The sequence below is a fragment of the Hemicordylus capensis genome, chromosome 1 (assembly GCF_027244095.1).
Source record: "Hemicordylus capensis ecotype Gifberg chromosome 1, rHemCap1.1.pri, whole genome shotgun sequence".
Lineage (NCBI taxonomy): Eukaryota > Metazoa > Chordata > Lepidosauria > Squamata > Cordylidae > Hemicordylus > Hemicordylus capensis.
In genome coordinates, this window is record NC_069657.1 from 454,263,710 (window position 1) to 454,291,034 (window position 27,325).

The following is a 27,325-nucleotide window of genomic DNA, read 5'->3' on the forward strand; positions in this document are numbered from 1 at the left end:
TTCTGTTGTTTATTTATTTACTTTATTAATGAAGCTGCTTGACATTTTCAAACTTAATCCCTCTACACATGGTCTCAACCAGTCCAGTTTGTTTGTTTGTTTGTTTGACATATTTGTATACCACCCAAAACCCAAGTCTTTGGTCGGTTTACAACAAACAATAAAAACAAGAATAGTATTAAAACATTACAACAATTTAAAATTTAAAACAACGTTAAAACTATTTAAAAACATCAATAATTAAAACAGCATCTATTTAAAAGCCTGAGTGAACAGATGTGTCTTGACTGCCTTTTTAACAGTTGTCAGAGATTGGGAGGCTCTTACTTCAGCAAGGAGTGTGTTCCAAAGCCTCGGGGCAGCAATGGAGAAGGCCCATCCCTGAGTAGCCACTAGACAAGATGGTGGCAACTACAGACTAACCTCTCCTGGTGATCTCAATGGGTGGTGTGGCTCATAGCAAAGAAGACGTTCTCTTAAATACCCTGGCTGGCGAGGAAGCAAAGGCATTGACTTGGTTCCTGGGAGGCTGGAGGAGTCTTGACCTTACCACCTGTCTGCATTGGCTTCTGCAGCTCATTCTGGAGTAGAAGAATGAGTGACCGAGGCTTCTTTAAAACAATGGAAGCCTTTTAAAATAATCAAATCAAGCTAAAGGACCATGATATACTATGACTGTATTATCTGACACTTTGCTGTAAAGTTCTAGTCTGGTGGATGGGGGAGTAGGAAATACCTGTATTGGGGCGGTGGGGAGTGGGGAGTACCCACAAACCCTTGGAGTCATCAGTATGTTCCTTTCATGCTCTGTAAAATAACTTCACCTAATCATATCAAAGTGGACGTGCGGTGGGGGGGGGAGGATAGATGAGATCATAACCCAGAGGTCCATTAAACTTTCGGGACTACTTTGAAAGCTGCAAGGGAAGGCTAAGGTTTTTTGTTTCAAACTAATAAAAATGGCTGAATACTTTCATGTTAGTTTACTGTTAGAATTCATCCTATTGCTATAAGTTCAGATAGCACAAGTTCAGGAAACAGGCGATTCCCTTCCTCTGCCACATTCTGTCACAAGGTCTTTCACCAAACAAGTGCAACCCCGGCCCGCAAACCACAAGCATCAGGTCAAGCACAAGTGGCAAGTGAAGAGGGCCCATAGAAGCATAGCTTAGCTGGCTGCTCCAGAGCTCTTGGAGTTAAGTTAGCTAAACAGCAGCAATATCCTTAGCATTTTTCAGATGTGTTAAAATACTATTCAAGTAGAACTCAGAAGTTGGAAACATTTAAGATGAACATGTATCTTACACAGAACAGATTAACAAGGCTTTTAAAAAAAGATTACATTTATAAATCGTATAAAAAGCTGGTATATTCTGTTCTATTGCATATTTGTTTGTTTGTTTGTTTGATTGATTTCTATACCACCCTTCCAAAATGACTCAGGGCAATTTTACATTAAAATAAAACTAAAATCAATTAACTATTAAAATCGAAAAATGTAAAAACAACATAAAACCATTACTAAAACAATGTAAACAGTTTTTAAAATCCTGAAAAACCAGGCCAAACAATTTAATTTACAATTTACAATTTAAAAACAGTTTAAAAACCCTGGAAGGTCAGGCCTAACAGAAAACTAGGGCAAACATTTTAAACAATTTAAAACATTTTTCAGTCATTTAAAAACCCTGGAAGGCCAGGCCAAATGGATAGGTTTTAAGGACTCCTGAAGGCCAATAATGAACTAAGATTACAGATTTCTTCCAGGAGTGTATTCCACAGCCCAGGAGCAGCTACAGAGAAGGCCCACCTCTGTCGCCACCAGATGTACAGGTGGTAACTGAAGACAGACCTCAGATGACCTTAACATGCAGTGATCGTGCAGAAGGCGGCACTCTCTACAATAACTCGGACCTAAGCCATTCAGGGCTTTAAAAGGTAATAACCAGCACTTTGTATTTTGCCCAGAAACATAGCAGCAGCCAGTACAACTGTTTTAAGACAGGCATAATATGGTCTCTCCAGGCTGCCCCAGAGACCTACCTGGCTGCCGCATTTTGAACTAAGTGAAGTTTCCAAACTACGTACAAAGGCAGCCCCACGTAGAGTGCATTGCAATAATCAAGCCTGGAGGTTACCAGCTGATGCACCACTGTTTTGAGATCATCTTCTTCAAGGAATGGACGCAACTGTCAAATCAGCCAAAGTTGACAGAAAACACTCCTGGCCATAACCTCCACCTAAGATACCAGGGTGAAGCCTGGGTCTAGGAGTACCTGCTCCTTCAGGGGGAGTGCAACCCCATCCAACAGAAGAAGCTCTAATTCATCTCTCAGATTCTGAGCCCCTACAATGAGCATCTCCATTTGCTTGGATTCAGTTTCAATTTGTTATCCCTCATCCAGTCCATTACTGCCTGTAGGCAGGCATTTAGGGAATGAACACCATTTCATGATGATGATGATGATGATGATAATGGATGATGAAAAGGAGAAGTAGATTTGGGTGTCATCAGCATAATGATAACACCCAGCACCAAATCTCCTGATGACCTCACCCAGTAGTTTCACGTAGATATTAAAATGCATTGGTGACAGAATGGAGCCCTGAGGGACTCCTTATAACAGCTCCCATTTTGAGGAGCAACTGTCACAAAGCTCCACCATCTGGCATCTATCCAAGAAATAGGAGTGGAATCATTGCAAAGCAGTGCCCCCTATCCCCAACTCCCCCAGGCGATCCAGAAGGATACCATGGTCAATGGTATCAAATGCCACCAAGAGATCCGGAAAACCCAGCAGAGTCACACTCCCTCTGTCAATTCCCCGGTAAAGGTAATCCATCAGGCTGACCAACGCTGTCGCAACCCCACAGCCAGCTCTAAAGCCAGTCTGAAATGGGTTTAGATAATCATACTGATTGGTTCTTAACCAACAATAAAATGTCATTCAAAATATCCACACAAAAGTGAAAACAGAAAAGACTGCTGGAAAAAAATTAAATAGAGAAAAGCTACCAAGACAAAAGCAAAGCATATTGTTTTGTTACCACCATGCACCACTCAATGGAGTACCAGAAAGAGGCTTGAATGGAATATGATGTCATGACAGTCCTACTTCCCCAGGCAGTCCTGAAATATTTTACAAGGAGGTTAAAACAAGGACCTTCCCATTGTAGAGATGATCAGTGCAGTGTCAATGGAACCAGCCTTTGTATTTCCACAGGATTTTGGATAATGGGACAATCAACATACTGCTAAGGACATTTGTCACAATGTTGAGGGAATGTTCCTAAAACATTAAGCTGATGGAGATCTGGAGCACAATGTAGGAAATCTTACATGATCACAAGTATGAGCAGCCATCTGACATAGAGAAACAGGGACCAGCTAAGTCAGAAGGACCAGCTGCACAGATGTTCAAGGCACTGAACCTCTGAAGCACCTAAGCCAGAGATTGCCTGAAGGGCTAGCATCTTCACCCACAAGGGCTTCATGCTCCCCAAGGCCGGTTCACCAACACAGATAACATATTCAGAGACTATGGAATGCTTTGCTCCAGGAAAGATGATTTTAAGCATCTCATCTCCTCATCAAAGAGGCAGAGTCTAAAATGGTAGTATGGCCCAGGGAATATGAAGGCTCAATTGAAACCACTCATCAGAACAACTTGTCTGCTCCCTGTGATCTGTCCAAGGTTCTGAAAGACATGTCTCCAACTGCTTTTGTTCTTTGGGATCCTGATCTTGGGATTGGACCTACCTGTCTACTTCCTGCTCTCTCCGTCAGCCCCCAGACTGCTTGCTGGGCTTCCTTCCTCACAACCTCTCCATACTCAGCCTTGTCAAGAGTCAACAGGTAGACCAGTTTATCTCAAGGCTATTTTAGATCAGTGATTTAAAGCAAATCAAGGTTTTCCGCTTACATTTTTTCTCAACAATGCTTACTAACTGTTTGCTGAGTAAAACAAAACATACTGGTTTTTGACTCTCTGCACACTCCCAAGGACACTAAGCAAGATAACTTACTTGAAGATAGAGTTAATGCAGGATTGTTACTCTTCAGAAGAAAAGGCCGGGTAACTGTTAGCAGAACAGTGTTCCTCTATGACATGGAATGCACATGTATCTTTGGTTGACAAATAATGGTGATTTACCACAAATAAATCTGGCCCATTTGTCTTACAGTTTTATCATGCTTGACTTCAAATCAACTATTTCATCCAGCTTCCAGTTTTAAGAAGCTGTAAATGAAGACTAGCAATGCTTTTAGTATTAAATTCACTGTACAGTATTTTAAACAATCTAAATGGAGGGAAGTAAGATGTGGGTTCCCCCAGGTATCTGTTCAGGGATCCATGCTTTTAAATTTATTCATAAAATGATCTAGAAGTTGCAGCAAGCAAATTTGCAGATTATTTATTTGATTGATTGATTGATATACCACCCTTCCAAAATGGCTCAGGGCAGTTTACAATTAAAACAAACCACTAAAACAGTAAAGAGCTAAAACAAAACAATTTTAAAACATTTTAAAACAACAATTAAACAATTACAGTGATTAAAAGCCCCGAAATCGGGTTAGAATATTAAAACAGATTTAAAAACCCTAGAAAGCCAGGCCAAACAAATACGTTTTAAGGGCTCTCCTGAAGGCTAATAGAGAATTCAAATTGCAGATTTTCGCAGGGAGTGCATTCCACAGCCCCGGAACAGCTATAGAGAAGTCCCTGAGTCGCCACCAGACAAGCTGGTGGTAACTGGAGATGAACCTCCTCAGATGACACAGAGCAGACACAGCTGAGAAGGTGAGCAAGCCTTTCTAAACATCTCGCCTTTTCCCCTTCAAACAAACTAACAGGAAGAGGGGAGTTTTGCAGGGGCTGTTTCTCTTTAAGGGGTAGGTCTTAGTCTCTCTCTCTCTCTCTGTGTGTGTGTGTGTGTGTGTGTTACTTGTTAGGATTAAGATATCACAGGGCTAGGAGTTCTTAGGGTTACCTAACTCCACTGCTTACTTAGTGGCTGCCTGGAGGGGGTGGAGTCAGCTAGGGCTGGGAGAGGCCCCAAATTCCTTTCCTTTGACTCACATCCTGTGTGACAGTTGGAAGGCTACTCTACATATGAGGTGAAGGCCCGAGAGCATAGCGAACAGGGATAGCAAACAGGACGTAGGAGTTTTGCAGGAGTTTAGCGGGAAGTGTGCAGGGGAGCCTGGAACAAGCCCCTGCAATCACAAGGAGCCTGGTGGAGAAGAGAACGTAAGTACATATCCCTCCCTCGTTTCCCTCTTATTCTTGGGAAAGGCTGTTTGGACAGTTAAATAGTTGACCATTACAGCTGAGGCCTATCCTAATAAACTATCTAATAAACGGACAATAAGCTCCCTAAATACTGTAAACAGCCAACAAAAACAGTATTTAAGATAGAAGGTCAGCAGGGGAAGGGGCACTTCCCAGTTTATTGCACAGAGTGCCACATGTATGACTATTTGCCCCATGGGCAGAAGTCATGGGTGTGTGCTCGGTGCAAGGAGCTCCTGGCTCTCAGGGAACAAATCTGTTCCCTCAAGACCAAGGTGGCAGATCTGGAGAAGCTCAGAGACAGAGAGGCATGTGGACAAGACATTCAGGGATGTGATAGAGGCATCCCACTCCAGGGCTGGTAGCACCTCTGCTGTCAGGGAGAATAAAGGTCTTGGGCAAGGAGGACATCGGTCTGAGGAAGAGGGAAATGTTCCTTTAGAAGGGACCCCTTCCGTGGATGATGAGCCCATATCCTCTCGCACAGGGGATACTCCTCTGGGGGGTGGGGGCCTCCTTGTAGTTGGTGATTCAATCATTAGAGGGATAGAGAGATGGGTTTGTGACCCGCGTGTTGATCGCACGGTGACTTGCCTGCCTGGTGCGAAGGTTGCGGACATTACGCAGCATCTAGACAGGCTCCTAGGCAGTGCTGGGGAGGAGACAGCTGTTGTGGTGCACGTCAGCACCAACGATGTGGGGAAATGCAGTCGGGAGGTCCTGGAAGCCAAATTTTGGCTGATAGGTAGCATTTTGAAGTCCAGGACCCCCAAGGTAGCTTTCTCAGAAATGCTACCTGTTCCACACGCAAGTACAGTGAGACAGGCAGAGCTGAGGGGTTTCAATGTGTGGATGAGACGTTGGTGCCGGGAGGAGGGGTTTAGATTTGTTAGGCACTGGCACACATTTTGGGGCAAGCAAGGCGTGTACAAAAGGGACGGGCTGCACTTGAACCAAGATGGAACCAGACTACTGGCGCTTAAAAACAAAAAGGTTGCAGAGCAGCTTTTAAAATGACACCTGGGGAACAGCCGATGGGAGCTGGGCAGTATCCCGTTTGGCAAAAGCCATCCTTTAAAGTGAGAGGCTGCAAAGAATTCAGATAAAACAGAAGGGGACAGAGCAGAACTGTATAAAGAGCAGACGGGAGCCTGTGCCAGCAGGTCAAAGAGTCAAAAGAATAGCATACATCAGGGGAGAGATTCAGCATATAGGTGCGTATATGCCAATGCCAGAAGCCTCCGAGCCAAGATGGGTGAGCTGGAGTGCTTGGTTGCTAACGCAGAAATAGATATAGTGGGCATAACAGAAACATGGTGGAACAGTGAGAACTAGTGGGAAACAGTTATCCCTGGGTATAAATTCTATAGAAAGGACAGGAAGGGGTGCCTTGGAGGAGGGGTAGCACTGTATGTTAAAGAAGGGATAGAATCTAACAAGCTAGAAAACCTAGGCTGACTGTCGTCCTCCACAGAAACTCTGTGGGTGACTATACAAGGCCGGAAAGGGAACGTGCTACTGGGGACGTGCTATCGCCCTCTGGATCATAATGCTGACAGTGACTGGAAGTTGCAGGAGGAAATCAGGGAGGCGTCAAGGAGAGGCAGGGCTGTAATTATGGGTGATTTCAATTACCCACACATAGACTGGGTAAATTCACATTCAAGTCAGGGCAAAGAGGTCAAATTTCTAGATACGCTGAATGACTGTGCCCTAGAACAGTTGGTCATGGAACCAACCAGAGAGAAGGCAACCTTGGATCTAATTCTGAGTGACACCCAGGACCTGGTGTGTGACGTCAGTGTCATCCACCCTTTAGGGAACAGTGACCACAGTGCCATCAAATTCAGCATACATGCGGGGAGAGAATCACCAAGGATGTCTAACACAGACATTTTGAATTTCAGAAGAGGAAACTTCTCCAAAATGAGGAGTATGGTGAAAAGAAACCTGAGGGGGGAAATCAGGAGAGTCACTTCGCTCCAGAGTGCATGGCGTTTACTCAAAACCACAATACTAGAAGCCCAGTTAGATTGTATACCCAAAAGGAGGAAAGGTACCACTAAGTCCAGGAGGATGCCAGCATGGCTAACGGGTACCGTCAAGGAAGCCATAAAAGGGAAGAAGACTTCCTTCCAAAATTGGAAGGCCTGTCCAAATGAAGAGAACAGAAAGGAACACAAACTCTAGCAAAAGAAATGCAAGGTGACAATAAGGGAGTCAAAAAGAGAGTTTGAGGAACATGTGGCCAAAAGTATCAAGGGGAATAACAAAAACTTCTTTAAGTACATCAGAAGCAGGAAACCTGCCAGGGAGGCAGTTGGACCATTAGACAATGAGGGAGTGAAAGGGATTATTAAGGAAGATATGGAGGTTGCAGAGAAGCTGAATGAGTTGTTTGCATCTGTCTTCACGGCAGAGGATACTGAGCATATTCTTGTTCCTGAACCAGGCTTTTTAGGGATGGAGGCTAGAGAGCTGAGTCAGATAGAAGTGACAAGGGATGATGTTCTAAACTGTCTGGAAAAAATGAAAGCTAACAAATCACCAGGGCCGGATGGCATCCATCCAAGAGTCCTCAAAGAACTCAAATGTGAAAATGCCAACCTCCTTGCTAAAACATTTAACTTATCCCTGAAATCGGGCTCTGTACCAGAGGACTGGAGAGTAGCAAATGTAACACCAATTTTCAAGAAGGGATCCAGGGGCGATCCAGGAAATTACAGGCCGGATAGCCTAACGTCCGTTCCAGGCAAATTGATGGAAAGCATCCTCAAGGATAAAATTGTAAAGCACCTAGAAGAACAGGCCCTGCTGGGAGTGAGCCAGCACGGCTTCCGCAAAGGTAAATCTTTCCTGACCAACCTTTTGGACTTCTTTGAGAGTGTCAACGAGTGTGTGGATCAAGGTGATCCAGTTGACATAGTCTACCTGGACTTCCCAAAAGCTTTTGACAAAGTTCCTCATCAAAGACTCCTGAGGAAACTTAGCAGTCATGGGATAAGGAGACAAGTACATGTGTGGATTGCTAACTGGCTGAAAGAGGGTAGGTATAAATGGAGAGTTTTCACCATGGAGGGAAGTAAGAAGTGGGGTCCCCCAGGGATCTGTACTGGGACCGGTGCTTTTTAATTTATTCATAAATGATCTAGAAGCAGGGGTAAGCAGCGATGTGGCCAAATTTGCAGATGATACCAAACTCTTCCGGGTAGTGAAATCCAAAACGGATTGTGAGCAGCTCCAAAAGGATCTCTTCAAACTGGGGGAGTGGGCGACAAAATGGCAAATGCGGTTCAATGTTAGCAAGTGTAAAGTGATGCACATTGGGACGAAAAACCCCAACTTCAAGTATATGCTGATGGGATCCGAGCTGTCGGTGACGGACCAGGAGAGGGATCTTGGGGTTGTGATGGACAGCTCGTTGAAAGTGTCGACTCAATGTGAAAAAGGCAAATTCCATGCTAGGGATCATTAGAAAGGGGATTGAAAATAAGACGGCTAACATTATAATGCCCTTATACAAAACTAGGGTGGGACCACACTTGGAGTACTGCGTACAATTCTGGTCACCACATCTTAAAAAGGACATTGTTGAACTGGAGAAGGTACAGAAGAGGGCAACCAAGATGATCAGGGGCCTAGAGCACCTTTCTTATGAGGCAAGACTACAACACCTGGGGCTTTTTAGTTTAGAAAAAAAGACGACTGTGGGGAGACATGATAGAGGTCTATAAAATCATGCATGGTGTGGAGAAAGTGGGGAGAGAGAAATTCTTTTCCCTCTCACACAACACTAGAACCAGGGGTCACGCCATGAAATTGATTGCCAGGAGGTCTAGGACCAGCAAACGGAAGTACTTTTTCACACAACACGTGATCCACTTGTGGAACTCTCTGCCACAGGATGTGGTGACAGCCAACAACCTGGATGGCTTTAAGAGGGGTTTGGATGACTTCATGGAGGAGAGGTCTATCAATGGCTACTAGTCGGAGGGCTGTGGGCCACCTCCAGCCTCAAAGGCAGGATGCCTCTGAGTACCAGTTGCAGGGGAGTAATGTCAGGTGAGAGGGCACGCCCTCAACTCCTTTCTGTGGCTTCCAGCGGCATCTGGTGGGCCACTGTGCATAACAGGATGCTGGACTAGATGGGCCTTGGGCCTGATCCAGCAGGGCTGTTCTTATGTTTCTTATGACCTTAATGTGCAGTGGGTATCACGCAGAAGGCAGCGCTCTCTGAGGTAACTCAGGACTAAGCCGTTCAGGGCTTTAAAGGTAATCACCAGCACTTTGTATTTTGCCTGGAAACATATCAGCAGCCAGTGCAATTGTTTCAAAATAGGCGTAATATGGTCTCTCCGGGTTACCCCAGAGACCAGTCTGGCTGCTGCATTCTAAACTAATTGAAGTTTCCGAACTACATACAAAGGCAGCCCCACATAGAGCGCATTGCAATAGTCTAGCCGGGAGGTTTAACTACCAGCTGCAGGGGAGCAACAGCAGGAGAGAGGGCATGCCCTTAGTTCTTGTCTGTATGGGCTTCCCAGAGTCATCTGATGTGGGAAACAGAATGCTGGACTAGATAGGCCTTGGGCTTGATCCAGCAGGGCTGTTCTTAAACCAGTTGTGACTATGTCACATTTGACTAGCATGTGTGACAGAATAAAAATCTGAAATAACCAAATGGAAAGAATCATGAAACTGCCACCAGAAACAAGACAATAGTTTGGATAGCTCCAGCCTAATCATGTCAGCAGTTAGGTCAAGAGTTTGCATTTAAAGTCTTCTGTTTACCATTTTTGCTGGCCAATGGCCGTAATAAAACTTATGATGATGAAGTCTTCTGTTTTGAATTACAAAGGTCCAGTGAATTACTTCATCTGAAGACACTTGCTGAAGCCCATAAGGTCTGGCCAGTGCCTGGATAGGAGTCTGCTTGGAAACTATGCGCAGGCACAAATCCCATGTGTGATGCACAGAGACCACGAAGAAGAAATAAATAATTTGGATCTGTGAACACAGGTTTATATCCCTTCTCAGTCATGGTGTTTTCACCATGGTGAGAGCCAGCGTGGTGTTGTGGTTAGAGTGCTGGACTAGGACTGGGGAGACCCGAGTTCAAATCCCCATTCAGCCATGAGACTAGCTGGGTGACTCTGGGCCAGTTACATCTCTCTCAGCCTAACCTACTTCACAGGGTTGTTGTGAGGAGAAACCTAAGTATGTAGTACACCGCTCTGGGCTCCTTGGAGGAAGAGCGGGATATAAATGTAATAATAATTTTTTTAAAAAAATGGTGTTTATCCTCAGCCCTACTCTGCAAGACTGGAAACTGCAGTGTCCCATCCTATATGATGCTGAGGTGGGGGTTGAGGGGGGCAGGGGAGACATACAAGGTAAGCATGACTGAGCTCAGGAGACTTTACAAGTGCTACAGTACTGAATGTTTGTTGCTAAGGAAAGAACTAGCACCTGTCTACCTTCCTGCTTCTACCATGTAGAACAGAATGATCCCCAACAGTAGGCGGCGGGGAGGGCCAGGTAGAATGAATGCTTATTACAATTTGTACTGTAACTCAAGAAAACAAGATCTGCAGCTAGGTTGTGTGCTTCTCAAAAGGCAAACAGGACTACAGAGAACAGAAAGGCCTGAAAAATGACCGAAACACGCAGTTCCTCCTATCAGACAGAATTTCCCATGCTTGTTCTCAACCCAGAGAAAGGAACCCTTGGGAAAAATCAGTATAAAAGCCCCTCCGGTCATTTGGTGAATTAAAACCATGTCCTGAACATTAAAACCACTGAGAAACAGCTGGGCAAAAACTTCTCTAAGCTTGTGCTATAAACAGTCTGTTGGCAGCTAGACTTTCCTAGGTTTCAGGGGAAGGGAAACGTAAACCATTAAACATTTTTATGAGCAAGGGAATGCACACTGACAACACATGTGTCATATACTTTAAGAAAAGAGATGGGCTAACAAGCTAAACCAGTTTTCAATCATGACATTAAAAGGGCAGGACATCAGAAGTGCATGACGTCAGCGCTTGTGGATAGTCAGTATCTCCTGCATCCTTTGGCAAAGCGTTCAAAGTTTAGGTTTAACCCTAAAGCCTTCAAAGGCTTAGGCCCAACACATTCAAAGAGACCGTCTCCAGCCACATACTTTTAAAAGCATGTTGCTACTTCTTCTGAACCTGGAAAGGCCAGCATACAATTAGAAATCCCCAAGTTGCCCCGGAGTTCCTTCCAGGGGAACACAGCAGTTCAAGGTCCTTTGCAATCCATTAAATTAAGGCATGCCCAGCACACAAGCCACATTGTGACCACTCCTCTATGTCATCATGCAAGGCGCACACCTTTGAAAAACCACAGTTCACAGAACCAAGTATCTTGTACTGACATCAAGTGGGAAGGGAGTTCCACTGATTTCTACTAGAACTCAAAAAGCAAATGAACAGAAAATGATGACCAAGAAAACACACCTTAAAATGCTAAAAAGTGGGGAGGTTGAAACTTTAAAAACATTCTCCCACTTGCTACAATTATTCCATCCAAGCATGTTTAAAATGCTTGCTTTTGGCTCACCATACAGATTAGGCAACTTTCTCCATGCTGCCATTTGGCAGAAGGAGCAATTTAGAGTGACCTCTGTGGTGCAGCTGTTTTGACTGATTAGACAGCCCTTTACTACCCAGTCTGTGTGCTTAGGATCACAGAGATAATTATTACCCAAGGCAGACCTTTAATTCCATTTTGATCCACAGTCCTTTTCTGCCTTTCTTACATGACGGTGCGACAGTGAGACAGACTGCTACATCATCTCAGAGAGAAAGAAAGGTGCTTTGAGAGTTCACAAACCTATTTTATCAAATACACTCTTAGGGTGCTTTTTATCTGTAACTGCACGTCTGAATGCTGAAAAATGTGAAGCAAATTATTCAAATCGGGAAGTTTTGTCAGATAAAAATAATATAGTGAGCTTTAAGACTCTGTGGTCAATATCCTTTATGCAATAAAATATATATGCAAGGTAGCAATGTGTCAGCCAGCCAAATTTTTAGAGTTGGCCATTGAATAATAATGGTAAACAAAAATTAATACTAAGTGTTTAACACAGTATCTTAATCTCACAGACACCTAGAATAATTAGTCAAGCACATATCTAGCAGAAGCAAACTATGGGACCATCATTAGAGTCAGAAGCCCACAGATTCACATTAGTTACAAGAACTCTCTCACTGCACATCAAAAACATAATGCCCAGGATTGCAACTGAAATCAAATTTTTCACTCAAGTCTTATTCTTTGGAAGTTAACAAACCTTTCACTGTGTTAAGTCGCTCTGTCAGATTACTGAAACCCCCAGAGTTGTTTCTCCTGCCAACCTTGAAGTCTTTCCAGTATTTACTGTGATCTAAGCTGAGCAGTCACCTCCAGTTCTCATAAATGAGACATGAACACACACAAGGAAAAGGGAGGCTATTTTCAATACTAACCAAATTATTCTCACCGCTGAGCTGTGGACTGTTCCAAGAAGAAAGTGTCTTGTTATCCACCTTATAACACATCTTAAGGTTGTCTAAACAAAGCCTTTGGGCAATTTATTCTGTTCTCACATCAGAGGTAAAGTGACAAGCCTTTTACTTGCATCCTCTCTCCAATTTGCTCTGCCCAGTGTACGACCGTGGGAGCAAAATGGTACTTCCAGTGTAGACACACACACTACACACACACACAAACACGAGAGAGAGAGAGATTCCAGCAGTTGCTCTCTGAGCTCCATTAATCTGGCTTCCCCACAATGCATGTCTTGTTCTTGGTCCTCCTGCCTTCACCCCAAGCATGACCCTGACAAGTCCCTTGCCTCAGATCTGAGCTTTTGCCTACTGGTTCTGAAACCTACTACAGATGCACCTAGAACACAGCCAGACACACACAGTAATCAAGGAATACCAATGCATGCTAGTTTAGCTCCACATTAAAATAGGCTGCAAGAAGGTACAGATGAGTGATTGTCCTGGCAGTCTATCCTTGAACTTTGCTTCATTTCTGCATTTGGCAGCATTCCCCAATGAAGTTACAGTTAAGTGATATAAAATAAATTTTCTTGATGTCACTGCAATAGGAGAGAAAAACACAGGACAAAAAAACCTGTAAAATTTTAAAGGAAAGGAGGGAAAGCGGGAGGGGGAAATCTGGATTTATTTAGTTTTTACCAGTAAAAACCTTTTCCTAAGGATGCAAAACAATTCAGCCAGTTTAACAATATAACGGCTTGCAAAAGGGATGGGAATACACCACATGATGGTGGTGCTGCCGCTGATGATGAAAACCTGGGAGTCCTGATCATCATATCTACTACTGACCACGAACACATCAAATGATTCCTAGACCTATTCAAGCCACAGAAAAGGCTCAAGATTGGAATACTGCCCATTTACCAGCACACCTGCACAGTTCAGCGCCACACAGTTTTTCAAGGGCCGCTGGGCCAAATGGGCAGGCCCAGCAGCCACTCTGCCCACCGCCGCCACGGGGCAGGGGGAGGCCTGCTCGGCTCACTCCTCATCTCCCCACCCCCCAGCTGCACATTCTGGTGGCTAAATTAAGGTAAATTTTGGCGGTTCAGTACAGCGGTGGGGTGGGCACAGGGTGGTGACAAGAGGCCCCTCGGAAGCCCCTGTGGACCTTTGGAGGTCCCCTGGGACTGGGGCCCCAAGGTCCGTGGGTAAGAACACCTCTGCAGATGACACTGCTGGAGTAAGAGCCCGAAGGATGATGGAAAGCTGACATTCCTCTACCTTTTAGTCTGACCTGTCTGTGAACAAGGCTACCTACATCTGGTGGGCTTACTAATGAAACAGGACCATGCTTGCAAAACATTTTTATTGTCCAAAGCATTTTATTTAAAAATATTTCATCCTCCCTTTCTTAAAAATAAGCACGGCAGTTTACAAGTCAAATACTATAAGAATACAACATTAAGACAATAATAATGGCAGCAGGCAAGAAAAATATGAATACAATACAAATGGCTCTGGCTCCAAATGTATCCATCCATTCTAATAGTATTTCTAAAACATCTAAGAACTTGCCTTTCGGAAGGAAATACAGCATATACTTTGGGGCACTGTAACTCTCTCCCTTTCTGTATATGTAGTTCAGGGCAAAGTTCCCAGACACCTTTTCCCAGGATGGGAAACATGGGATCAAATGTCAGCCTGGGGAGAGAGGCTCTCATGTCGCCGATGCAGGCCATGGCTCCCATCCGGCCACATTCCATCGAGAGCCATCTCTAGCCCTAAGAAGGTGATGACTCACTCATGTCTGCTATATGTACAGCAGCAAACATGTTATATGTACCTAACAGCTTCTTGTTATCCTACACTAGGAAGGTTTAAGAAGAGCATCTGACAAAGCAACAGGGATCATTTCTATTCTGTCCAATCTTAGCAATGCATTGAGGTGTCAAGTGTAGGTAGAATTGATATTGTGGTGAAAAATAATGGTTTGGCTCCTGGCCAACCTTTTAAGAAAATATGGCCCTCCATCCCATTTGAATTTGGCACCCCTAATTTAGGGTATATCCACTATGAAGCTAAATAGTTTAATGGTTGTGTAGTTCCGTGAGATGAGCTCTGTATTCTCAGGAAGCTACCTTGCCGAAGGGTAGGGGCAGGAGAAGGAAGATGCAATGAAAGCAAATCGGACTGAAAACTCATCAGCCTGTAGTGCCTTAGCTGACATACATATTCTAGAATTGTTAATTGCAGACTTAGAGAAACCCCCCAGAAACTATAGAAGGAATTAAGATACGAATTTCACTTTCATTGTTTCGTAATTTGTGAAACTTTACCAATATTCCCAACTCTCCAGAAAAGAAAATGCCACTAGCAAGCTAACTATGTTCAAGTGATACTTTGAAGGGGAGATGGGCAGATTTGGTATATTATTAGATGTATTAGTAAGTTATGTAATAAGTTACATGTGGAGTGAGGAAAAAGGAAGGAATGAGTAGAGAAGTACCTACACACACCCTGTCCTCTTGGAATGCTGCCTCTAATAACGAGGAGTTAGCAAGCGCTGGTATGGATAAAAGACTAGCTACCAGCAAGGGAAAGGAAGGGTGGGGTTTCCCAGTCCTTACTGTGAAATGCACTTTCCACCAGGCCATTCTCTGGTTACAAGAGCTCTAATCACTCTAGTCAACCCTGTAAACCTCAGCCTCCTCAAACTCAATGCCAGGCAGCAATTTGCACTGCAGTTGTGGAAAGGAACCGATCCTGTTTTCCACACCCACCAAATCCAGCCTAATCTTTTGTTACAATGCACTTCGAAGGCAGGTTTTGTAGCAGCAAATGCAGCATAGCCTGGTTCTGTGTTCAGTAAATACACTGAAAACAAACCCACAGAATGCAGAGCAAAGAAGAAAGAGAAGGATTCCCGCTTTGGGCAGTTCCAGAGATTAGTTCCACATGAACAGAAGTCTCTGCAGAAGGCATCTCTGACAGGTTTAAGCAATTCTCCCGTTCTCTCTCTCTCTCTCTCTCTCTCTCTCTCTCTCTCTCTCTCTCTCTCTCTCACACACACACACACACACACAATATCTGAGAACAGCAACTTAACTTACCTCTACCTTGCCTGAGGTGGAAGATAATTCATGAGGAAACGAAAAATCAGGCTCCTCAGTAAGTCAAATAAGCTGAGCAAAGGAATCCTAGAACTTCAGCACACACACGCATATATCTTCAGGGAGCAGATTAACTCCCCTGATGAAGGGCCAAGCATCGATTATTGGATTCTGGAAAGGAAAATGGAAGTCTTCCAATTAGCTCAATGACCAAGTCTTCAAATTCTAGCCTAGTCATTACATTTGTTAATTATGTTATAAACAGAAATATAGCACCTGCGGAATTTCCAGATGAGGTCAACTGCAGAGATCAGAAGTGACTCTTTAGCATTTCTGAGTCCAAGCCTAGGCAGCACTTCAACCATTGCTGGCCTCTGCCTGACAAAACATGCCTCAAATAGAAGGCCGTCCCTCGATGGAAGGATATTATAGCAGGGCGGCTACAGATGTGCTTGCCTTGCTCTCCAACACCTCATCCATTCTGGTACAAAACAGGGTGGATAAAAATCAATGATTTTTTAAAAAAAATCAAAAAAAAATCGGATTTTTTTGATTTAAATCAGATTTTTTAAAATAAAATGCTTTTTGAGGAAAATATATTACCATCCAAAGGTTATTCCATCATGAAATAAAAATTAGTTAATTATGTAGAATAAGGCTGTATATGTTTAATTTTTTTGGTAAATAAATTCCATTAATCCATTCACAATGTCATACTCTTCCAGAGGTTTTTGTAAGATTATTGGGCAGTTTCTCTGCCTACAAGATATTATCACAGATGCTTGGTTTACTTTTGCAGTTCTCAAAACTGAATTTGACTCAGCAGAGATCACATGCCTCTTCTTCACAGCAAAAATGTTATGACATGAACAGAGTTGAGAAAAAGACCTTAATCCTATTGTTCTACAAACCTATGAATACAGAATCAACCCCTTCAGTGCTAAGTTTCAAGAAGTTCAGTGAAATAGAATAGAAACACTATTTTTCTGATTGTTTGGAGTGGAATAGATCTGCACAAGAAGAAAGTGAAACTAAGTGTGAGGAGGGAGGGGCAAGCAGACAAGCAGTACAAAATGAAAGTGAAACTTTCTGAGCACAATACTGCATAGCCACAGACAGACAAGTCTTTGGATCTTTTTGTGTGTATGACCTGAGGTTTATCACATTCTTTCCTTGGCGGAAAAAACCTATAATGGCAGCAGGCCGTAAAAGAGACCCAGTTTGGCAATATTTTAATGAAGTTCCTTTACCTATCGGTAAGGCAGGCATGCGTGCAAAATGCAAACACTGCAACAAAGAAATGCAAGGCCTGGTGGCCCGAATGAGGCAACATCATGAGAAGTGCTGTGATGAAGATGACCAAAGAAACACATTTGAACAGGCAGGATCTTCAGGTTGGTAAACATTTTTATTGAATCATATAATATTTCTAAAGACTGCCTTGAACTGTCATGTTTGAACAAAATTATATTTCTTATTATTACTGCATGTTACTGTCATTTGGTACAGTTATGAAGAAAAGCAAATATTCCTTTTGGGGCAGTGCTGTGTACAATAAGCAGAAATTGTATAAACAATAAAATAACAGCACTGACTTTTTTGTTTAGGGGAATTCATGGATTCTGGAAACTATCCACCTTCAAGATCACCATCCTCCTGTTCTACAGTTTCAGAGTTATCCATCCAGGATAGTGCTTCATTAGCATCATCATCAGACACCCACAGCCACATATCACTATCACCTAAAAGAAAGAAAAAATCCTTCCCTCCTGGAACCACCATAGATAAGTTTGTGATAAAAACTAGCAGATTAGAAAAAGAGTTAATTGATGAAAAAATTGCCCAGTTTGTTTATGCAACGAACTCTTCTTTCCGTCTGACTGAGAACCCACATTTCATTAATATGGTTCAGTCACTGAGACCAGGATACAGTCCACCCAGCAGAGCAGATGTTGCAGGGAAACTGCTGGATAAAGTGTATGACAGAGAAATGGAGCAATGTGCAACAGCTCTGGAGGGTAGAATTGTTAACCTAAGTATTGATGGGTGGAGTAATGTCCACAATGATCCTATTGTATGTGCTTGTATAACAACAGAAGAAAGGAAAGTCTTCCTTGCACAAACAATTAATACGTCAGGAAATGCACACACAGCAGAATACTTACAAGAAGTGGCAGTAAAAGCTATAATAACATGTGAACAAAAATTCAAATGTCTAGTACGCAGTTTGGTCACAGACAATGCTGCAAATGTATCCAAGATGAGAAGAAATTTAGAAGAGCAGGAAGGGAATACAAAGCTAATAACATATGGTTGCAGTGCTCATTTGCTGCACCTCTTAGCCAAAGACTTAAGTGTTCCAGAAATAAAGACTAATGTTGTTGAAATTGCTAAATACTTCTGTAACAATCACTTTGCTGCAGCAGCTCTGAAAAAGATGGGTGGAACCAAGCTAACACTCCCACAAGATGTTAGATGGAACTCTGTGGTGGACTGTTTTGAGCAGTATATCAAGAACTGGCCTATTCTGATGACAGTTTGTGAACAAAATCGAGATAAAATAGATGGCACTGTCACAGCCAAAATCCTCAACATTGGGCTTAAGAGAAATGTTGAACATATGCTGAGCATCCTGAAACCCATCTCTGAATCTTTAAAGAAAATACAGAAAAATAGCTGTTTTATTGCTGATGCTGTTGAAATTTGGAAGGAACTGAGTGAACACTTAAAAACAGAACTACACATGGACAGAATTAAATTACAAGCATTAAAAAAACGAATGGGACAAGTACTGTCTCCAGCTCATTTTTTGGCAAATATTGTCAATATCCAGTACCAGGGTCAAAACTTAAGTGCTGAGGAAGAGGAGTTAGCTATGACATGGGTATCCAGCAATCATCCATCTGTAATGCCAACCATAATAAACTTCAAAGCTAAGGGGGAACCATTCAAGAAATATATGTTTGCTGAAGATATTTTAAAGAAAGTCACACCAGTGAACTGGTGGAAGTCACTTAAGCACTTGGATTTAGAGACTGTTCAAGTAATGATTTCACTTTTAACAGCAGTAGCTTCTTCTGCAGGCTTTGAAAGAATATTCTCTTCCTTTGGACTCATTCATTCTAAACTGAGAAATCGTTTGGGACCCGATAAAGCAGGAAAGCTTGTTTTTCTTTTCCAGATTATGAACAAAGAAGATGATGAAGATGACGAGTGAGCTACAGAGGACAGTATTTAAGTTTTTCATGTGTAGGCTGGGCTGACAGTCTAAGTTTCTTAAAATATATATATTTTGTTTAGCCAAATTAGTTAACAAACATGGATGTTTGTTTAAGCAAATAACATATGCTGTAATGTTATTGTTTCAGTTGAATAAATCTATTTAAATTGTTATTATTAAGGTAATGATTATTTTTCTCCTTCCTAAATACAACAGAAAAGTTGTCCAAATATGAATGATTAACCTATTAAACTGGGGATAAAAAAACTAATATGAAAAGTGGTTATTCTAACAATCTTCATCTACTTGCATATTAAAGTTATACCAGCAAGAATTAGTCTTTATGTAGAAAACTATGATTTAAATCAAGCCTTACTGACTAGTGATTTAAATCGTGATTTAAATCGTGAATTACATCAGTTTGATTTAAATCAAATCCACCCTGGTACAAAATACAGCAGTTTCTTACCTCCAACTAATATGCCAATTTCAAAATTAAAATGAAATAATCATACAGCAGGGATACAGGACAACACTCTTGGAGGCCAGGTCCTCCAAGTCTGGTGGTCCCAAGCTTTTTCTAAAGGGGACTTTTCAACTGAAACATCAGCTTTATTCATGACCTATCTGGCCTGTCAACACTGTGACCACAAGACAACTCCCTTTAAACATTGGACAGATCACTGCTCCAAGCATTCGCTCTTGACAGTCTGGTGCCACAGGCAAGGCATCGGTCTGCACAGCAGTCAGAGATGCATAGGCCACTGAAGACAAAAGAGATGCAGATATTCATATCCTTCCTTTTCATTAACATACACATTCAAGGTGGCCTACAATTACAAAGTTTAAAAACAAATCTGTGTGCACAAGAATATTACAATGGGGTTCTTCAGCTATATCCTGCAGTCAGTAAGCTGCAAAGCCTACACGATTTCATGACCAGCAAGGCTCCTGCTGAAGTCTGACGATTCAGCTGGCACCAGTGGTGGTTCAGTGGACCTCCAAACAGTTCATTCAGAAAATAAAGTAACCAAAGCAGGGCTCCCCTGGTGTACTAGCCTTTTGTATCTTGGTTCCAGTCATCCATTACAGAGAGTATCCCATAAATAATCACTGGTTTTATCCTCCCCACTCAGGAACCAAAGAATCATCTGCAAGGAAAACACTGAAACAAGACTATGCTAAGACGTACTCCATCTGTCAGTAGGTCCCTGTAAAGATCGATATATTCGCAAGAAATTAACTTGGCAAACTATTGGAAGTTGTAAGAAGGCTGCCTGAAGAAGAAGCCTTGACCCTTGGGGTTAACAACAGAAACACTAAAAATCCAAAGGCACCAGATGAAGCCTGTTGTAGACAGTCCAGCTGCTCTCCTTCCTCCCAAAAAGAGAAGAAATTAAATTTGAGGTATGCTTAGCAGACTGGCTTTTAACACCTCCTTTTCAGCACTCTCTCCCACCGTGTCCCCTAATTATGGTTACAAAGTTTTTGCTGACAACAATGGACAAAAATCTGCAGCTTCATTCCTTTTTGCTGGCCTAAAACTTTTGCCAGGTTAGGGTTAGTCTATGTGGTCACTAAAAGCTTCTAAGCGGAAGCTACACCGTGGAAACATTGTTGCAACCCTCCTACAATGGAAGAATACTGTTACTTTCCTGCAATGCAGATGCAACATTGTATCACTGCAGCACATCAATAAAACCTGGTTTTGTTTTAATGTAAATCGCCCTGAGCCTTTCCAGAAGGGCAGTATAAAAATTGAATGAATAAATAAATAAATAAGCGTTCTTCTTGAGATTCCTAGAAGTGGGATTGTTCTAAACTGCACTGAGTCTGAGAAAGGCCTCAGATGCCAGAAGACAGTCAAGCTACACACCACCCTACATAATCCAGTATTAGGGTTCTTAATCGTCAGCTTTCTTCACATGTTTATTGCAGCTGAGGATGATGGGAGTTGTAGTTCCGCAAAGCTTGGAGAGCCAAGGTGGGCCACCCCTGGTCTAAGCTACTGTATGTTCATCAATAAGAGGTTGAAAAGTTTCTTCAAAGATCAATAATACACATGTACCCAACTGAAGAATCAGCAAGTCTCAAAGTTGGAAAACAAATAAAGCATAAACTGCCATCTTCTTAAATGATTCAGCAAGGTGTAAACACACATTACTCAAATGTCTAGTTACAAATGGCCTTATTTGAACTTGTGCCCTGATACTAACAACGTTCTTTTCTTATTTCTGAGGTTTAAGATTAACAAAAATAGGAAAAGTTTCAGCTTCTGCTTTTTAAAATGTATTTGGAATACTTATATCCCGCTACTCCAGCACACTACTGCTCGGGGCGGGTCACAACATTAATAAAATAGATACAATGTAAAATAAAAGAGTAATAAAGTCAAACAAGTTAAAAGACCAGGCTAAAACCACATTTTAAATTACAATTCCTGTTCTTTTAAAAAAGGTTCAAATCAAAAGTTATTGATAAAAACCTGACAACTGAGAACTATAAAAACTAGAGAACTGCCAGCTCTGAAGTCACATACAGCTTCTTAACTGGACAGAAATTTTGCTGAATTTCAGGCTGCAAAAGAACAAAGTTTATACCTGACCACAAGGCTTCATATTTAAAAATAAATAAATAAATCTGCAGCTGAAAATCAGTTTTGTTCATTAAAGCCAAAAGATGAGCTACCTTCCAATTCTGCTTGATAAAAAGTGTTGTGTAATTCAAAAGCTTACATCCTCTGTAAACTGGTATAGCATACTGGCTAAGAGACCGAGTTGTGAAGCAGGACGCCCCCAGATTTACCTCTGCCATGAAACCACGAGGTGACCTTAAGTGAGCCACTCCCTCTCAGCCTCTGCTCCATGGGGAGAACACAACAGTTAGCAGTCACCTCTGCTCACTTGGCAAACACCCCTGCTAACTTGGCAAAGAGGCACCTTTTTAAATGTGGTGATTCTCTTTATTTAGCAGAGGAAGAGTAACAGGCCCTATCCACCCCCAGCACAGGACCTCCAGTGACTATGGCTGGTGTCTTGTGTTTCTTTTTAGATTGTGAGCCCTTTGGGGACAGGGATCCATCTTATTTATTTATTATTTCTCTGTGTAACTGAGCCATTTTTGGAAGGGCGGTATAGAAATCGAACAAACCAACAACATATTAGCCCTGCAGGGTTGTTTTAAGGATTAAAAGTCAAGTGTAACGTCAAGTCGATTTCGACTCCTGGCTCCCACAGAGCCCTGTGGTTTTCTTTGGTAGAATACAGGAAGGGTTTACCACTGCCATCTCCCATGCAGTGTGAGATGATGCCTTTCAGCATCTTCCTGGATCGCTGCTGCCCGATACAATACCAGCGGGGATTCAAACCGGCAACCTTCCGCTTGTTTCTCAAGCTTTCCCTGCTGTGCCACTTAAGGTGACATTTTATTATTATTTCTTGTTTACTTAGTCAGACAGGTGTCATTGACTGGTTTGTTTTATCCAGACATCGAGTCCTTCCCAAGGACCTGGGATGGCTGAATTTTATTATCAGTGTTGTTGCTGTTATTATAGATATTGGCGCAAAATATAGTAAAGTTCCCAGTAAAGTTGCTTTTTGTAATTGGCTGATGGTGATTTCTGTGGCCCCTATGGCATTGAGGTGCTCTTCAAGGTCTTTTGGGACTGCACCCAGGGCACCAATTACCACTGGGATTATTTTGGTCTTTTTCTGCCACAGCCTTTCAATTTTAATTTGTAGATCTTTGTATTTTGCTATTTTTTTCTATTTCTTTTTCTTCTATTCTGCTATCCCCTGGTATTGCTATGTCAATTATTTTAACTTATTTTTCTTTCTTCTTAACTACAGTTATATCTGGTGTATTGTGTGGCAGATGTTTGTCTGTTTGTAGTAAGAAGTCCCATAATATTTTTACATCTTCATTTTCTTCAACTTTTTCAATTTTATGGTCCCACCAATTTTTGGCTACAGGTAGCTTGTATTTTTTGCAGATGTTCCAGTGTATCATCCCTGCTACCTTGTCATGTTTGTAGTCAGTCTGTGCGATCTTTTGACAACAGCCGATTAGGTGGTCCACAGTTTCATTTGCTTCTTTACAAAGGCAGCACTTGCTGTTTGTTGTGGATTTTTTGACTTTGGCTCTTATTGCATTTGTTCTTAGTGCCTGTTCTTGTGCAGCCAGTATTAAACCCTCTGTTTCTTTCGACAAGTTGCCATTCTTAAGCCACTGCCAGGTCTTGGTGATGTCTGATTTTCCAGTTATATTGTGCAAATATTAACAATGCAGTGGCTTATTTCTCCATTTTTCTGCTCGGTTCTTGACTTGTTCTTTCTTGTAGGCCTGCTTTCTTTCATTGGTGTTGAATAGTTTCGCGTTATTGACCATCTGAAGTGCATCTTCTTCACTGTCCTTGATATATTCTTCAAGGCCTCTTTTCTCCTCCTCTACTGTTTGATGGACTTGCAGCATTCCTCTTCCACCTGAGCTGCGAGGGAGGTAGAGCCTATCGACATCACTGCGGGGGTGCAGAGCATGATTGATGGTCATTATTTTCCTCGTCTTACGATCTAGCGTCTCTAGCTCTGCCTGGGTCCAGTCTATTATTCCTGCAGTGTATCTGATAACTGGTATAGCCCAGGTGTTTATGGCTTGTATGGTGTTCCCACCATTGAGTTTGGACTTGAGGATTTTTCTAACTCTCCTGACGTATTCACTTCCAATTTTTCTTTTAGCAATAGCAATAGCAATAGCACTTACATTTATATACCGCTCTATAGCCGGAGCTCTCTAAGCGGTTTACAATGATTTTGCATATTGCCCCCAACATTCTGGGTACTCATTTTACCGACCTCGGAAGGATGGAAGGCTGAGTCAACCTTGAGCCCCTGGTCAGGATCGAACTTGTAACCTTCTGGTTACAGGGTGGCAGTTTTACCACTGCGCCACCAGGGGCTCTTTTAACTTCAGTGTGTGCGATGATATCAGCCTGGAGAATGCCCAAGTATTTGTAATGTTCTTTCTCTTCCAGGTTCTTGATGTTGCTTCCACCGGGCAGTTCTATTCCTTCTATTTTTATTATTTTTCCTCTGTTCATTATTAATGCAGTACACTTGTCTAGTCCAAACTCCATTGCTATGTCGCTACTGAATATACGGACAGTGTTTAGCAGTGATTCGATTTCTGACTGGGACTTTCTATACAACTTCAGATCGTCTATGTACAGCAGGTGGTTTATTTTACTTGATGTTTTAGATGTCTGGTATCCGAGGCCTGTTTTGTTTAGTATTTGTGAAAGTGGGGTCATGGCAATTACAAACAACAGAGGGGATAGTGAGTCCCCTTGGAAAATACCTCTTCTAATGTTAACCTGTCCAAGTGTCTCACCATTGATTGTTAACTGTGTACTCCACATGCTCATTGCTTTAAAAAATAATAATATCTGAATGTTTTTGCTGACACCAGTTGTTTCTAAACATTTTAGTATCCATGTGTGAGGCAATGAAGCGAAGGCTTTCTTGTAGTCAATCCATGCAACACTTAGATTGGTTTTTCTTCTCTTGCAATTTTCTAAAATCATTTTGTCAACCAGCAGCTGGTCTTTTGTGCCTCTGGTGTTCAGGCAATTTCCTTTCTGTGCAACTGGAAGCTGTTTGTTAGTTAATAAGTGTTGCATCACTTCATCTGCTATTATTCCAGTTAATAATTTGAACATGGTTGGCAGGCAGGTTATCGGTCTATAATTACTTGGAACTGCACCTTTTGCTGGGTCTTTTATGATGAGATGAGTTTTCCCAGTTGTTAGCCATTGTTCAATATCCCCTCCTTGCAAAATGTGATTGAACTGTTTTGATAGTTGTTTATGAAGGCTTGTTTGGTGTTTAAGCCAAAAGCCATGCAGTTCATCGTCGCCTGGTGCAGTCCAATTTCTAATTTTCTTTGCTCTTTCACATTAATTCTAGTGTTAGTATTAGATCTTGCATTTGTTGGTTACATTTTTTGACCTCTTTCACCCAGCCTTTTTTGTTATAATCTATTGGATTGTCCCATAATTCCCCCCAGAATTGCACTGTTTCTTCTTTATTTGGTGTTTCTACGTTTCTTGCAGTTTCTCCTTCTATGCTTCTATGTCTCTGATTCTACTGGAATTGGAGATTCTGCCTGTGTTGTGTAATTCTGACTTCGTATCTGCTAATCTTATTTGATAATGCTGTTATTTGCTGCTTTATTATTTCCAGGACTTCTCTAATTTTCCTTGAATCTAGGTGGTATTTTTGGATTAGATACTGTTTGGTGTTTTCATTCTTCAGCTTCTTGTCTTTCATATCTTTCAATTTACTAGCATCTGATCTAAGCCTGGAGATTTTATTTTCTAATCGAATCTTCCATTTAGGTGATGAACTGCTTTCTTTTTTGACAGGTCCACTGATCTTATATCCGAGCTCTTGTGTTGTTATTGTTGCTGCACTGTACATGAGTTGGTTTGTTTCTTGCAAATTATTGGTTGTTATTTCTGCAAGTGCAGCATTGACATCTTTTTAATACCTGAGCAAGTTGTTTTTTGGCAACTGTTTTTAGAGCTGGAAGTCGAACCCTGGTAGTTGTTTGGTTCATGTGCTCAGTTATTTTTTGCTTTAGTTGTTGTTGCTTTTCTGTTAAACAGCATTCAGGTTTTTGAGGTGAAGGCAGGTTGCCTGGTTTTGATTTTGAAACAGTTCAGCAACAGTGGCATCCTCTGTTTCCAACACCTCCTCCTCCTGCGCCTGAGCAACTGCTTCAGTTGGTAGTAATTCTTCTTCCATATCTTGAGCCTGTGTTGCTCTTTGCAGTTCTTCCAGATCAACTTCTGTGAATACTTTATTTCTTATTATGAATCTTCTCTGGTCTGCTAGCCTTTGTTCTGTTATTTCCGTATCTGGATGCTTCTCTTTCCAAATCTGGTACATTCTTTTTAAGTAACCTCTTCTAGTTGGACTAGACTTGTAATAGCAGATCATTATTTCCTTGCTGGCATTTTTCGTATATTTTTTTCGGTTAAGCGATGTTTCCCCCCAGTAATCTTGCAGTCTCTAGTCCTGGTTGCTCAACTGAAGATCCTGAGTCCTGTTGCCCACTTGCCACCAGATGTCCAGGGACTCCAGCACCTGGCGCAGTCCTTGTTGACCCGGGCGACACCGATCCGGTATAGATTTATTAAAGTTACATCTCACCATACTGTTGATAGGAGAGGCACTCTTTGTCTGGCTCCTCTGGTGAGACCTGTCCAGTATGGTTGGACCTCTGGCATAGCTCTCACCTTCCTCAGAGCACGCAAGCCCCACAACCACGCCAAGTTAGTGCCTCACTGGGGGCTATTTATTATTATTATTATTATTATTATTATTATTATTATTATTATTATGTTTAAAAATTAAAAAAATTTATATACCGCTCTTCCTCCAAGGAGCCCAGAGCGGTTTACTACATACTTAAGTTTCTCCTCACAACAACCCTTTGAAGTAGGTTAGGCTGAGAGAGAAGTGAATGACCTAGAGTCACCCAGCAAGTATCATGGCTGAAGGGGGATTTGAACTCAGGTCTTCCCAGTCCAGCACTCTAACCACTATACCACGCTGGCTCTTAAAATCCATTTTAAAGATTACATCAAAATAAAACATGTAGAGTGCCTTGCATACTCAAAACACACAATACAAACCATTGTACTTAGTAATAATCATATTCCTATCACAAAGCTGGAAAGTCATCTCCTTTCTTTACTTCATACAACTTAGATTTATTTATTTATTTGTCGTATTTGTATACCGCCTGATACAGAAATCTCCAAGCAGTGTAAATGTTAACACACAATATAAAAATAATAAAAAAAACTGTTACAATTCATAAAAACAGTAAAAAAACAAACCATGATGAGTAAAAAACATATTAAAATTTCAATTTCAATTAAAAGCCAGAGAAAAAAGGCAAGTCTATAGGGTCCTCCTAAAAAACAGAGAACGAGATGCTCTTATTTCAGCAGGGAGCATATTCCCTAGCCCCAGAGCAGCCACAGAGAAGGCCCGGCCCTGAGTCGCCACCAAACAAATTGGCGTCAACTGTAACCAACCTGCCATCCCTACCCACGGAACCAGGCTAACCCTTTAAATGTCCTCTGCACATGTGTGCAGCAGCCCTTTAAAGGTGTTC

The 27,325-nt window shown here is 42.0% G+C and overlaps 1 protein-coding gene across 3 annotated transcripts in view; it reads right to left on the reverse strand.

Moving 5' to 3' along the window:
• Nucleotides 1-27,325, reverse strand: part of NCOA1 (nuclear receptor coactivator 1) — a 374,460-nt gene that overhangs the window by 237,060 nt on the left and 110,075 nt on the right. For 2 of the 3 annotated variants that reach the window (XM_053249225.1, XM_053249244.1), the window contains exon 1: nucleotides 15,925-16,062. The exons of the other annotated variant lie outside the window; for it this stretch is intronic. The gene's annotated coding sequence lies outside the window, so the exon portion shown is untranslated. Of the gene's footprint in view, nucleotides 1-15,924; nucleotides 16,063-27,325 lie in introns of those variants that run through there. 3 annotated transcript variants of the gene reach the window in all.